Source organism: Protopterus annectens, chromosome 2.part0 (genome assembly GCF_019279795.1).
Source record: "Protopterus annectens isolate FY-2018-M chromosome 2.part0, PAN1.0, whole genome shotgun sequence".
NCBI classification, from domain to species: Eukaryota; Metazoa; Chordata; order Ceratodontiformes; family Protopteridae; genus Protopterus; species Protopterus annectens.
The window spans coordinates 1,466,766,547-1,466,782,280 of record NC_056728.1 but is presented as its reverse complement, the minus strand read 5'-3'; positions in this window follow the sequence as shown (position 1 = coordinate 1,466,782,280).

The window sequence follows — 15,734 nt, the reverse complement described above, 5'->3', positions numbered from 1 at the left end:
CTTGTGTATGTGTGTGTATAAATCAAGTCTCAAAGTGTGTGTCTTTCAGCTACTTGGGCAGGGACATGAAACACTGGTTGGACAGAGAGGGTGCTGGAGGTCTTGGTTGGCCATTCAGCTGAGATCTCAACTACATAGCTGTGCCAGTGGGGAGTCTTATTGGGTATCTGGAGAAAGAGGGAGAAACCAGCCCCAGACTGACTGTGGTGTCTGTCTCTTAAGAGAAATTGCACTTTACTGTGTCTGTACATGTCATCCTCCCAGTGTGTGCATCCTCCACTCTTCTCAGTGGTGAGGACTGAGGCTCTTTGATCACTGGGCCAGTGCTGTGGAATCACAGAAGTATAGAGCTTAACTAAACTGATGTAACAAGTCACTGTGGAAGCTGTGTTTGCCTCTCAAGCATTTAAAGAATCCAGTTACAGTTTTTAATGAAAGTCAGGACAAAATGTGATTTTCTTCACCATTCAAGTCATTCAGTTTTGTAAATAAATGGAACTTAAAGACCGTAGTCTTCCAATAAATTAAATCTTATCAAAATTTATCTTAAGATTATTACTAGACCATGAATCTATCTCTCCTCACACTTCAGATCTATGTATATCTCTTTGTAACTTGTTTTTTTTGGGGCAGGATTTATGAACAATAGGCAATCTACATAAATGATAACATTTAGCAGAAATATTCAGCTCAGCATTTATAATTCCATTCAGTTAATCTCGTTTGCAGTGAGTTCATTAAATTACGTTATTCTATCCGTTAGTTACAAACTAAATTGAAAGAAACTGGCATCTCATTTGAGGCTCCATCACATCCTCTACTATAAAAACATGGGACTTAACCAACTAAACAGTTACACATAATATTATATGGCTGTGTTTTATGCTTTCTTCCATCATCCCCTCCCTTATAATAGGGCATATGAAAGCTGGGACAAGATAGTGCAAGAAAAGGCTTACTGTTCAAAACTGCAGATGCAATTTTTCAAGGCAGCCATACTACAAAGATGAATATATTCTAGAGGATGTTCCACTTGTTAAATGTTGACATTTCGTCTGTCCCAAAAGCTAGGAATTCTTAATTATTTAAATACAATTCTTTATAGTTCTAAACAAAGAAAGAGTCATTGACTGAAAAAAGAAGAACTGTATTATTTCCAATTGAACTAAAATTATCCATTATATAATTCTCCACAATATTATCTGTCTTTGTTCATAGGTTCATAGGTTCATAGGTGTGTACTAGGCTAATGGCCCTGGAGCCATTAGAAGCCTAGCCCATAGAAGTGCTCTGGCATCATGCCGTCCAATGTTAGTTCCCAGTCCCTCTATCAAGTAGAGCCACTAGAGTGATCCCCGAGGTGAACTTTCTATTACTCATCCACTCATCAAGATTTCTCTTGAAGAGGGACAGCAAGGTGCTCTGCTAGACATGTGTGGGAAGTCTATTCCAGAGCATGGGCAGTCTGTGGGTGAGGAACCTGTCCCTTCAGCATGTTCTGTTGATTGTGGTAATGACATTGAGGTCTCTTGAGTGTGTGATGCAGAGGGATTGGGATTTCTTTAGATGTAGCATTTCTAACAGAGTTGGGTCAGACATGGCTTTGTAAGTCAAGCAAAGATCACCTCTAAGTAGGTGATATGAGACAGAGAATATCTGAAGTCTTTTGAGTCTATCCATGTAGGACAGCCTAGGATCCTCTTCATGTGGTATTTCTGTGGCCTGTCCAGCTGTTGCAGGTGTGTAGTGTGGTACATGCCAAATGGCACATTATACTTAACGATTGGTCTAATGAGGGAAGAGTAAACAGAGACGACCACTTTCTTCCTGGATGCAAAACCCTTGGTAATCAGATGTGCCACATAGAAGGACTTTCTGACCACAGTGGCAATGTGGTGGTCAAAGGAGCAGTGGCTGTCAACATGTGTCCCCAAATCTCTTATAACACCTTTTCAGTGGGCTCCCATCGATGTGATAATTAGTGGGAATTGAGGTTTTACCAAAGGGGATGACGACACATTTTTTGGCATTAAGCTTAAGGTCATGGTTTTGACACCAGTCATTGGTCTCAGTGAGGCCTTTCTGTAGGATGTCTGCATCATTTGGGGAGTTAATAATGGCTACCAGCTTGCAGTCATCTGCGAGCTTGGTCAGCCAGAGTCCCTTTGTGTTGGTCTGGACTTCTGAGAGCTAGATGCTGAACAGGAGAGGACCCAGGACCGATCCCTGTGAGACTTCACTTGTGACTGATCGGCAGTCTGATTTGGAGTCTACTACATTCACACTGCCTGTTCTACCTGTGAGCCAGTTTGCAACCCACCTAGTGATATAGGGGTTGATGCCTACTTTGGTGAGTTTATCAATAATTCCCAAGTGAATGGTATCAAAGGCCTTGGGTAGATTGAGTTAGGCTGTGTACACTGCCTTACCTTCATCCATAGCCCTGGTGACTGACTCAAAGAAGCCAACCAGGTTAAGCAGGCATGATCTCCCTTTTACAAAGGCAAATTGCGTGGGGTCTAGAGTTTGGAGATTTCCTATATCTTTGTTAATCAGGCCCATGATGATGCGCTCCGTAGTTTTACATATCAGACTTGTCAGGCTAATGGGGTGATAATTCCAGGGTCTGTACTTGCTTTCCCTTTATGGAGAGGGATGACTGTAGCAGTGCACCATTTGGTAGGGACAAATCCTGAGTTGAGGCTGTGACTGAAGAGCGCACACAGATGTGTTGCCAGTTCACTTTGTAGTTCATGTAGAACACAGCCCGGCATATTATCGGGTCCCAAGGAAGCTGTATTCTTGGCCTTGGACAATATAGCTTTAACCTGTGTTGCAGTAATGCTGGGTGCCTGGCATTCTTCTGGTATTGTGATTGGTCCTTTGAGGGGGCAGAGGGGTAAAGTTGGCACTTAATCTGTTGACCCTTATGCTGGCAATATCTGTTGGCTCAGTGTAGGCAGTATGATTGGGCTGTAACTCAGAGCAAATCTGAGTATTGCCGTGGAGGTTCTTGATATAACTATAGAAGGCTTTGTGATTGTTTTTAGTGTCTGCTGCAATTCTGCCTTCCTAGCTGGCTTTGGAGGATTTGATGAAGGATCTCAATTTTTTGTTGAGGCTAATAAGGGTGTTTTTCCAGTTTTGGGACTTCACCTTTTCCTGCAAGAGTTTCTTCCTTCTGTTGTAGAGTTTATCAATGGCAGAGGACCACCAGATTAGCTTCCTTTTTTTGGAGGACAGTGTCTTGGTTCTGTTGGGTATGGCTAGTTCTATGCATTTATGTACATGTTCGTACAGTGCATTGGTGTATGATTCGGCAGTCATGCAGATATTTTCCATTGGTATCGGTGCCGTGAGGATAGTCACCCCTGTTTTTAAGAGCCCAAAGTCAGCTTTGGAGAAGTCTTTCATGGTGGTTACCTTTGTGGGGGTTGGGTGAGATTTGGATTTCCATGGTGATTAGTTTATCGTCAAGTCTGACCAGGGAGAGATTGACTACTGGTGTAGAGCAACAGTCACTCATGTTAGTAATAACCAGGTCTAGGATGTTGTTTCCTCTAGTTGGGGTCAGAATGAGCTGGTCCAGGGCATTGGAATTGATGAATTCCAGGAAATGTTGGGCCAATGTGTTGGTGCTTGAGTAGTTCTCCCAGTTGATGAAGTGGTAGTTGAAGTCTCCTAGTATGAGAGTGTTGGGTTGGACCTTGATAGATTCCAGGGTGCTTAGGAACGTTGAGTGAGAGTCTAGGGTCATGGTTGGGGACCTATAGCAGGCTATAACCTGGATTACCATCTTACCTAATGTTAGTTGTACCTGAAGTATCTCGGATGCATTATGCTGGGTGACTAGTCTGGAGGTGTGCATAGTCTTTATGAATATGGAGACACCACCACCTTTGGAGCTACAGTCCATGTTTTGGGGCCAAAAGGTGTGGAATGAGATACAGCCTGGTAGTGCAGGGGTGTTTTCTGCCGCTTTAAACCAAGTCTCCGTTAAAGCACAAATATCGATGTTCTCCATTTTAAGGAGTGCTTTGAGTGAATGCTTCTTAAGATGCAGACTTTTAGCATTGAGCAGCATGGCCCTCACACTGCATTTATTTATAGCTGTTATGGTGGTAATTTGGTCTTTAGAACACCACCTAAAAGAGGCACTATAGGTGTGGCAAGAGCCTTAGCCAGTACCCAGAAACCCAGGGATGACAGATGCAGGCCAACTCTGGCAAAGCATCAAAGTCTGTCAATCATGTCGTCCCAAGCAGACAGATACTGGATCTCCTTAGAATGACACCAGAAACTTAGCCAATTGTTGAAGTCAATCATTTTTTATTTGTACTGCTGTATCATTCTGGGTGACAGTAGGATACTGCTCAGGGCTAGGGTTATACTTGCCTGGGCCACATAATCTAACAGCTCCACCAAGTCTATTTTCATGTAGTCTAGGGATGTGCATTTCAGGTCATTCACACCCACATGAACAATGACAGAATCATACTTGTACTTGTTGTGGAGTGACCTGAGTGCATGTGTTATGTTTTGGATTCTGGCATCTGATAGACAGCTGACTGTTACCTTCTCCTTATTCAACCTAGTGAGTGGGACATCTGTGTGTCTCACTATTAAGTCACCTAGGATTAGTGTATTGGGCAAGGTGTTTAGCCTTAGGGGCTTAAGTTGAGGGGCACACTGTAGAGGTGAGCTATGTGTCCTGTGGTTTGTGCTGTGTTGTGGTGGTCGAGTGTGTTTCTGTCTTGGAGGTCTCTGCTGTTTGGGTAAATTTCTATTGAGAGCCTCTGCAAAGGTGGGTGTGTGGTTTGTGTTTTTATGTGAGAGATGTGAAGATGGGTGTTCTGGAGGGCCATGTGTTCCATGTGGTGTAGTGCAGATGTTGACCTTCTCCTCTTGACTAGCTAGTCCAGTCTAGGCTAGAGAGTGCGTAGCTTCCAATTTGGTGATATAAGTGCATCTCTCACAAGTCTGAGTGTTGGGAGGTAAGAGGAGATGGTTGTCTGTGTACATGAGGCAGTTGCTACACTGCCTCAGAATGCCCAAGTGCACCAGGTTAATAGGAGAAACCACAGGGAACTGCCCTTTAATTATGCCAGGAGGGGTGGTCATAACTACTAAGTACTGGACCTATTTACGTGAAGAACAACTAGTGCTGATGGCACTTAGGTGTGCTACAATAATTGCTACAAAAACCTGTTGAAGTGCACAGCGATTAAGCTATTTGAAGTGCAAGAGAGAAATAACTAGCAAGTTTCAAGGGAAAAAACGGAAGAGCAGTCTTTCTGGCACCAGTAATAGTTTACCTCAGCTCAGCGCCGCTAGGCAAAGCTTAAACAAGTGTAAACCTGTGCAAATGCAGGCTTTTAAACCAGAAAGTTGAAAGGGATGAAAAAACTGCCCAAAAGGCCAATAAACTATAATTTCTGGGCATAAACCACTCCTCTTGCGGTAGATAGGCTACATAGTGCTTACAACTCCCACTGATAAGCTAGAAGGCTTCCTCCCAGCATAGACAGGCTTGGGGAGCTCAGAACCTTACATACAATCCTGTATACAGCAAGTCTGTATCTGGACTAGACTAGTTACAGAAAAGGTGGGAAATAAGCTTAGAACTTTCATTTTTTTACAGAAAAGCAGCTAAAACAGCAATAAATAACAATTCAAATGTAGGGCAAGCTAGTACACTTGCATGTGTAGCAAAATGAAAGCAAATAAAATTTAAATAAATGCAATTAAATTACAAAAATAACTAAAAACAAGTGCAGAAAGCAGTAAATTACGAAAAACTCAAAATGGAGGCACTTAGAGTATTTCTTTCCCCTCTTGATGCTCTTGCAGTTTGCAGCACACCAAAACTGGATCCATGGAGCTTAAACAAGTGCAAACCCATTCAAATATGGGCTTTTCAACCAGAAAGTTGAACGAGATGGAAAAACTGCCCAAATGGCCAATAAACTATCCCTTCTGGGCCAGAAACCACTCCTCTTGTGGTAGATAGGATTAACACTCCCACTGATAAGCTAGAAGGCTTCTCTCTAAAACAGAAAAGCTAGGGGGCGTGCTAAGAAGTTTACAAACAGTCCTGAATACATCAAATCTGTATCTGCACTAAATTAGTTACAGGAAAGGTGGGAATCAAGCGCAAATGTGGGCTTTTAAACCAGAAAGTTGAAAGGGACAGAAAAGCTGCCCAAACGGCCAATAAACTACAACTTCTGGGCCAGAAACCACTCCTCTTGTGGTAGCTAGACTACCTAGTGCTTACCACTCCCACTGATAATCTAGAAAGCTTCCCTCCAACACAGAAAGGCTTGGGGGCTTAGAAGCTTACAAACAATCCTGGATGCAGCAAATCTGAATCTGGACTAAACTAGTTACAGAAAATGTGGGTAAACAAACACAAACACGGGCTTTTAAACCAGAAAGTTGAAAGGGATGGAAAAATGGCCTAAACGACCAATAAACTACAATTTTTGGGCCAGAAACCACTCCTCTTGTGGTAGATAGGCTACCCAGTGCTTACCTCTCCCACTGATAAGCTAGAAGGCTTCCTTCCAACACAGACAGGCTTGGGGGGCTCAGACGCTTACAAACAGTCCTGGATACTGCAAATCTGTACCTGGACTAGACTAGTTACAGGAAAGGCGGGAAACAAGCGCAAATGTGGGCTTCTATACCAGAAAGTTGAAAGGAATGGAAAATCTGCCCAAACGGCCAATAAACTACAATTTCTCGGGCAGAAACCACTCCTCTTGTGGTAGATAGGCTACCTAGTTCTTACCACTCCCACTGATAAGCTAGAAGGCTTCCCTCCAATACAGAAAGGCTTGGAGGGGCTCAGAAGCTTAGAAACAGTCCTGGATACAGCAAATCTATATATGGACTAAACTAGTTGCAGGAAAGGTGGAAAACAAGCTTAGAACATTTTTTTTTTACAGAAAAGCAGCTAAAGCAGCAGTAAAAACAATTCAAATACAGTACAAGCTAACACACTTGAATGTGTAGCAGTTTAAATAAATGCAATTAAATTAAGAAAACAATTAAAAACAAGTGCAGAAAGCAGTAAATTAGGAGAAAATCAAAATGGAGGCACTTAGAGTATCAGAAAGCGATGCCAGCAGATATATAAATAATTCAGTCAAGCAAAAATTAAGACAATGCAGAACTCTGAACAGTTAAAAAGTGTGGTCTGCACATTTTCCAATAGTGTGTTTAAGTTTTCCCTGGGTACTTCAGGTTACTTTAATTTCCTAAAAGCATGCAGGTTGATTTACTATAGCAATAACCCACACCTGGGTGTGGGTAATGCTGGATTTACCCACGGTTGGCATGGTTTGATCACGAGGGCGAAACACGAGTGGCCAAACAAAACCAACCGTGGGTAAATCCAGCATTACCCACACCCAGAAGTGGGTTATTGCTATTATACAATGACATTATTTAAGAAAAAAAAATAATTACTTTTCTTAAATAATGGCATTGTATAATGCCTCCTTGCTGCCCTTCTACAGCTGTCTGGTATTCTGCGGCAGACAGTTCTGATGTACTGCTCATGCGCATGCCTACGCAGTACATCAGAGCTGTGGGCAAAAGCAACGGAGAAAGCAAGATATCTGTTGCTTTTTACTGTTTCGCTATGTTAAATGGGTTTAACATAGCGAGACAGCTTTAAAAAAAGCAACAGAGAATCTCCATTGCTTATTTTAAAGCTGTCTCGCTATGTTAAACCCATCTAACATAGTGAGACAGCTTTAAAATAAGCAACGGAGATCTCCGTTGTTTTTTTTTAAACCTGTCTCGCTATGAGAAACTCCTTTAACATAGTGAGACAGGGTTTTAAAAAAGATTTATACTAATGGAAAAAGTCTGGGCGACCGGACCTTTTTCCATTAGTATGTCGATTTACAACGTGCACGTTTTGGAATATTAATGGGGGGTCATGGTATAATATATGATTAATTTGCCCCTATATTATATAACTTCCATTTAAACTTGCTTTACCCATGCCCTTGCCCTGTATGGCATTGAAAATGGCCAGAACGAGTAAAGGGTTTATGGATGAACCCACTTATCAGATTAACAATTGATAATGACAAATTCGATACAGTACATTCTAACAGTATTGTCTTCTCCTCTCGTGGTTTGCTTGTTAACTTGCATGCAATATTTTTTCATATTACCACTTGTTTATATGAAACATTACTTGTTAGATGTATACTTTTCCAAATGTATGTTGCATGTTAACATGCTTGTTTACAAATGTATAGTTTATGGAGCTTTTCTCCCATTATAATGCCTTGGTTGGATTTACTTCTTCATAAACAAAATATAAACAAATAAGAAAAACAAACTGATGTCCTTATTCTGGACAAAGTCAAACCATGTGTTTCACATTTTTAAATAAACCAATGAAAATTTTATCATCCAGGGCAAGTATTAATGATTGTTATTTGGACTTTGAAGATATTCTTCAAAGCACAGGCTTATATGATATCCTATTGCTAGATCAGACATGAACTGATAATCCTACTTAAAAGATAAAAGAAATAATTACTTCAGGTAACACTTTGGATTTAGCTGAGAATTTAGCTGTGAAATTTAAATCATGCTGACACGGTCTTTGTGACAAGTTCTGCAGAACTTAAATATTTTAATTTGATACAATGTCAAAATAAACTCATTTACCTTTCTATAACAGACAAACACTATATGAGCAAAAGTCTGAAAACATTCAATAAAACTGTTCTCAATAATTAGAATATATGCCCAGCATGTTAAATTGAGGAGATGTGAGAAGTTACCTCCAAAGATATCCTTTTTTGGACTTCCTTTGCATTTAGTTATTCTACTGTATAGTGATTACACTTCCCCCAATATACTGCCATATCATCTGCATTTCGGCCAGGGGCAATCTCTGTACTGATGGATCTGTAGAGTTATATCTTTTGTGATGTTAACAGAGTGCAAAAAAAATGTGGAATGGTATTGTTAACCTTGTGTTATATCCACTGCAGGTGTATTTTATCCTTCTGAAATACTGCATCTTTTCTGTTTGTTTTTGGGGATTCTTTTCTTTCTGGGAAGGATGACATGTTGTCTGTTGGAAACTCACTTTTCAAGCACTATAGAACAGTGGCACAGAAGAATGGTGTCCTAAATGGAACTGAAGAGACTTAGGTGTGACTACAGTTTGTGGCTCCTAGTTGATCACCCTGGGGGGGGGGGGGGATAAAAAAGCAGTGACACATTGCCACTCCATCTATTCCAGGAAAAGAGCTTGGTTTGTGCTTTTCCAACTCTGTTATGATGGTTACAGCATCTCGCTGAAAAATACTTCTGGGATTGCATCAACAGTATGTGGGGTTCTATGACCAGTGTCATTGGATTTATTTTGAGTAAGGTTGGACTAGTCATTGGGCATAAACAATAAAAATACTTTTGACATGGCACTGGTAGGGTACTGTATTGGGAAACCATAAGATCTTCTGTTGTTAAGACTATCAAATTACTTCCAAGGAAAGGAGTTAGGTTCAGGTATCCAGAGACTGAGAAGGGTGGCACGATGCCAGGGTAATTTTATGGCTAGGCTTGTAAAGGTCCCAGGGCCATTAGCCTAGTACACACCTATGAACCTATAGGCTGTTAGATGTATGCCCTCATATAGCTACACATACAACAGAATACACATAAATAAATCTTTTTCCTTTAAAGTACATTTCCCTGAAAGAAGCAATCACTGGAGACAAATGGTTAGCTGTGAGCGTGGGACCAAAGTAATGTTGCACATCGCTCAGACTTGACCAAACCAAATACATTTTTATCAAGTCTGACCTGCCACACCTATGAAACTTTAGTTAAACAAAAATTACCTGACAAGTTGAACAAGATTTTTGAAGGAGGTTTATCTACTTGTAAGCATTCTCAACACAGTCTGTTCTTGAGACTTCATTTGGGAATGTTCACTTGTGTTTCTTGAAAGCAAAGTTATTTCTTTATTTCTCTTCCATAGTATCTTTAATTTCACTTCTCTTTTGCTTTATTTGTTTTGTTTAATCATACATCTAATGGAGTCTTTAATTGGAATTACTACACGTTTCTTATCATGTTCCTTTCATATGTTTTAATTGAGATCATGTGTAATTAGTTAATTTACTATCAGATGAAAGGATTCTTTCTCAATAACTCAATTTGCATTAAAAGCTAGAAGTTTCAATTACTTATGTTTAATTTTTAATCTGCTAAAAAATAAATTAAAAGTTACATTATTCACTGGAATGCTTCACAATAACAAAAAAGGTAAGTATTTCTTAAAAGAAATTACCTATACAGAATGGTTAGAATGATTTAAGACTAGCTGTTGTCAGTTTTTCAAAAACAGATTTTTCAAAGAGTAATATGAAGACATGCAAATAACCAGAAAAGCAGATTTAGTAGATTGCTAGGGTATGGCTTAGCAAATGTGTAAAATTAAATACTAACTATATAAATGTCTGAGTTTAGCTCAGAACCAAAATGACAAAAAAGAATAAATATACATGGTGAGATCCATGTATTTGTGTATGTACTGGAGGGACAGGTTCATAACCCAAAGACTGCCCATGCTATGGAATAGACTTCCCATACATGTCAAGCAGAGCACCTTGCTGACCCTCTTCAAGAGAAATCTTGATGAGTGGATGGGAAATCGAAAATTCTCCCTGGGGATAACTCCAGTGGCTCTCCTTGACAGAGGCATTGGGAACTAAGGTCGGGTGGCACGATGCCAGGGTAATTCTATGGCTAGGCTTGTAAAGGCCACAGGGCCATTAGCCTAGTACACACCTATGAATCTATAGGGTGTTAGATGTATGCCCTCATATAGCTACACATACAACAGAATACACATAAATATTTTTTTTCCTTAAAAGTACATTTCCCTGAAAGAAACAATCACTGGAGACAAAGGCAAAGTAAAACTCTTTTAAACATCTAGTACTCCTAATGCAGCTCATTTGTGAAAAGGATTATATCCCTCCAATACTCTTTACATATTCTAAATAGTTCTATAACCCCTTTTCTCAGAGAAAACAAACAAACAAAAATAGCACTTGTCCTGATCATTAAACCAAAGCAGTGTTTGCTGCTGAGATAGCATGTTATACAAGATGTGCAGGTTGAGCCATTTAACTTAATTGTATTAGAAAAATGCTTTGTCTCTGCTTCAACAGTGTATCAAAACTGAATAGGATTAATACATTTTTGAAATGACATAATATAAGCCTTAAACAAAGAAAACTGTGCAATGAAACTTAAAATGCAAATATTATCAATCAGACATGAACTGATTATATGATCTGTTTCAAAATTAGGAGAACCCGACAACTTTTCAAAAGTAATTAGTCTGATGGACAGCATAGCAAATTAATATATCTGAAAAACAAAAGCAATTTATTTAATTATTTATGCATGTATGTATGTATGTATGTATGTATTTACTTACTTATTTACTTACTTTTCCCCACCATTTTGTGGATGAGGACTTATGTATAAACAAATCAGCGGGTTGTGTGGGGACTGTTCCCATGGGGTGGTTAAGAGACTGTGTTTCCCCTAAACAAAAATAAATAAATAAATAAATAAATACATAAATAAATAAATACATAAATAAAAAGGCGTACTTTGGGATTTAATAAAAGTAGCTTCCTGAGATATTTGTAAACAATGCTGTCCTGTGAAGATATTTCATCAAATTAATTATCATAAATCCCAGATGAGAAATGTGTCACCAATTCATGAATGTGAAGACATAGAAATAACTTAAGAAATGGATTTCCTGGGTTGGCCTTAACAAACAGTAACACTGAAAATCCTAGGTACAGTCATTTCCAAGTACAAACATTTTACAAAAGAGTAAGTATATAGTGTAAGGTGTAATATATATGTCTCCTTCCGGGTCTACCTGACAACGCCGAAAGCTGACAACGCCGACGATGAGAACACCGACACCAGAAGATCTACAACTGAGATGACCGACGGATGAAAACCCCGACGCTGAAAACACCGACATGTGAAAAGACTGTGTAAGTATGCGGTAGTGACGGACGTTAGGTTTAGGGTGCGAGTAAGGTAAGTGTGCGATATTGATGGACTCTAGGGAAATGGGTGGGTTAAGTGAGTTAGGGTTAGGGCACGGGTTAGGTGAGTGTGCGATAGTGACAGTCTTTAGGGTTAGGGGCAGGTTAAGTGAGTTAAGGTTAGGGCATGGATTAGGTGAGTGTGCAATAGTGACAGTCTTTAGGGTTAGGGGTGGATTGAGTGAGTTAGGGTTAGGGCGCGGGTTAGGTGAGTGTGCGATAGTGACAGTCTTTAGGGTTAGGGGCGGGTTAAGTGAGTTAGGATTAGGGCGCGGGTTAGGTGAGTGTGCGATAGTGACAGTTATTAGGGTTAGGGGCGGGTTAAGTGAGTTAGGGTTAGGGCGCGGGTTAAGTGAGTGTGCGATAGTGATGGACCTTAGGGTTAGGGTTTGGGTTAAGGTTATAGATAGTTGTGTATGTAAGGTTTAGTGTGGGTTTGTAAGGATTTTGGTGTGCTTGTGTTGTGTGTGTGCTTTTTGGACAAGGGATTTGTTTTGTTTGTTGATTGTCGGGATTGTGGTGTGTCGGGCATGTGAGGTTTTGTGTTTGTGAACTTTCGGTTATATGGTGTCGGTGATTTCATTGTCGGTGTTGTAGTGCGTCAGTGTTGTCAGGTAGACCCCTCCTTCCATGTATGAAAACTATACAGTATACATTATTCAGTAAGATGAAACAAGCTTCAAGGACATTGAACTGTAAAAATAATAATAATTTTGTGTAAACATGCATTTGTTAGGATTTATTTCTCCTTCACATTTCTCTTCGCATAAGTGATTCTGTAGCTACCGCATTGTAAACAAAGTGCCAGATATAACATTCAGCATAAGACAGATTACTAAGGAGTAAATCTTAGATATTTCTTTTGTGATCTATTAGGAAACATAATTAAGGGGTTCAGGAATGTATGCTATACCAACATGTTGAGTAGGAGCATTCCACTGATCATGCCACATGGTGTTACATCTTACAATATCTTAAAGTTCAAATTGCATGTCCATGTTGCCAATGTTTGTGCACATCAAAGCTTACCATGCCTTAATTGCTTCACTTTGGTTTGATGATGGGCTTGGAAAAGAGGGACAAGGTGCATTTCAAAGTTCAACAAATTTTCTAATATCTCTGAGGTTGGGTGACCTGCAGTTGGCATATATAGATTTCAAGGGTATGGGGGCAGTGCCCCTAAATTTGGAGATTCAGAAAGAGAGAGAGAGAGAGAGAGAGAGAGAGAAAGAACTTGTTCATGGAAAAATGATAGTTTTACATTGCTTCACATGGACCTTGTTGCACGACTGTTTAGCACCATTTCACATTCTAAATGTTGTGTAGCTTAGACAGTTAAATGGAAATGTAATGAATTTAATTATGTAAAATGTAAATAGGAGCGGCCTTAGGTCAACTGGTGCCCTAGGCAAAAGAGTTCCATGGTATACCACCACCACACCACCCGGTGCCCACATCCTGGTCTACCTACACCAAATAAATACTGGAAAAGTGCCCCTACTTGAGCGGCACCCTAGGCAGCTGCTTAGTTGGCCTATGCCTAAGGCCAGCTATGAATGTAAAGTGTTATAGTAAATCCATTTAAGTGCATAGTTCAGTGCTTCTTTATGATTTATGAACATGTTGTATAATGGGTAAAATAATAGCAATTATGAAGAGGATTGTTCTAAAAGGTACACCAAAATTCTGTTATAAATATAGATGCAGATGTGGAAAAAAGATAAAAAGAACTCTTAGTTCTATAAAGTAAATATAACTAAACATTTTAATTAAGGGAGAAAATGGGTAACTACAGTAATATTTGTGGAAAAAATGTCATATAATATGCAGGAATCTATATATATATATATATATATATATATATATATATATATATATATATATACATATATACAAATATAGATATAGATAGATATGTATAATTGTTTTGATGTATTATGTCTTATTCAGAAGGCTCAGAATTTTACTATATCTGCCATGTTTGCAAAGGCCCAAAGAGAAATGTTTTTATCAAAACAAGATTTTTCCAGGCTAGACATATCTCAGACAACACACAAAAAATAACCTTCACTTTATTTTCAAAATAAATAATCTCTATTGCATTTTGGATGTTTGTAATGCTGAGAATCACAGCAGGTTGTTTAAAATACAGTATCATAGTTTACTCCAATACCTGAAAGCAAATTTGCAATTTATTCTACTCAAAAATATCATAATATTAGGTATTTTTTATATTTTTTCTCCGTACACCACTTGTTAAAATCAAGATAGTCCTGTGAAAAGAAGACAGTGATAGTAAGTCTACATGATGCACATGTGGGATTAAGAGAAGCACTGGGATCCATGGATGTGTGCTGCATTTCATGAAGCACATGTGAGGTTAAGAGAAGGACTGGGATTTGTGCTGCATTTCATGAGGCACATTTGGGATTAAGAGAAGCATTGGGATTCATGGATGTGGCTGCATTTCATGATGCACATGTGGGGTTAAAAGAAACTCTAGGATTCATGGATGTGTGCTGCATTTCATGATGCACATATGGGATTAAGAGAAGCACCGGGATCCATGGATCTGTGCTGCATTTCATGATACACATGTGGGATTAAGAGAAGCACCGGGATCCATGGATCTGTGCTGCATTTCATGATACACATGTGGGATTAAGAGAAGCAGTGGGATCCATGGATGTGTGCTGCATTTGACAGCACACAGTTCCATTACTAATAACCCTGTGCAGTGTGTGTGGATGACTCTTAGACATAGTATGACTGCACATGGGGTCGAAATAGCTTAGTATGCAACACAGGCTAATAACTCTATCATGACAGGGAAATAAGTAATGCCATGCAAATGAAACAGTCAAATTACACAAATGATGGGACACAAAATAGTGGATTAATTCACAAACATATAAAACAGGTGTGCTGCACTGAGGCACATACTATATTTGAACACGATTCTTGCAGTGTACATATCAAGACTGATCCTGTGTGTAGCAACAGTAGTAATAAAGCAACATGTGCTGACAGCTAACACTGGAGCAGGTATCTGCAAAGTTGTGTGTTGTGGTCATCAGCACCAAGGGGAGGTATGGTCAATGCCTTACATAACTCAAGCTCATTAGCTAGCACAGTGCAGACCATTTTCATGTTGGGAAGGAGCATGAAAGGAACCTAATCAAATTGTGCCACCCTCAAGCAAAATAAAGTGGGGTGCACTACATGCCCATTCCAGGTAATACCCAAGTATGCATAGTCTGCACCAATTTAGCTGAGTCGCCTTTCAATGATTAACTTAGAACTTGTTATGAATATGACATTTATCATCCTCATGAAATATAAACCTTTTTTTTTAACATTACGCTAAAGATGTTGAGGAGCATATCTGGTTCCCCAGGACTGCAGAGAGGAGAACCAGCACCGTGTGGGCATGTTATGATATAGCCTATTTTTTTCACTTCCTGTAAGCTATGGACTTCACACAAATTGTCACCAATGCCTCATATGGTCTACAGAAATGGGATATATCAGCTGGAAAAGATTCTACTCTCTGAACTGCCAGGTATTACATAGTGCTCAGGGCATTCATTTTAATATGTCTATCTGTCA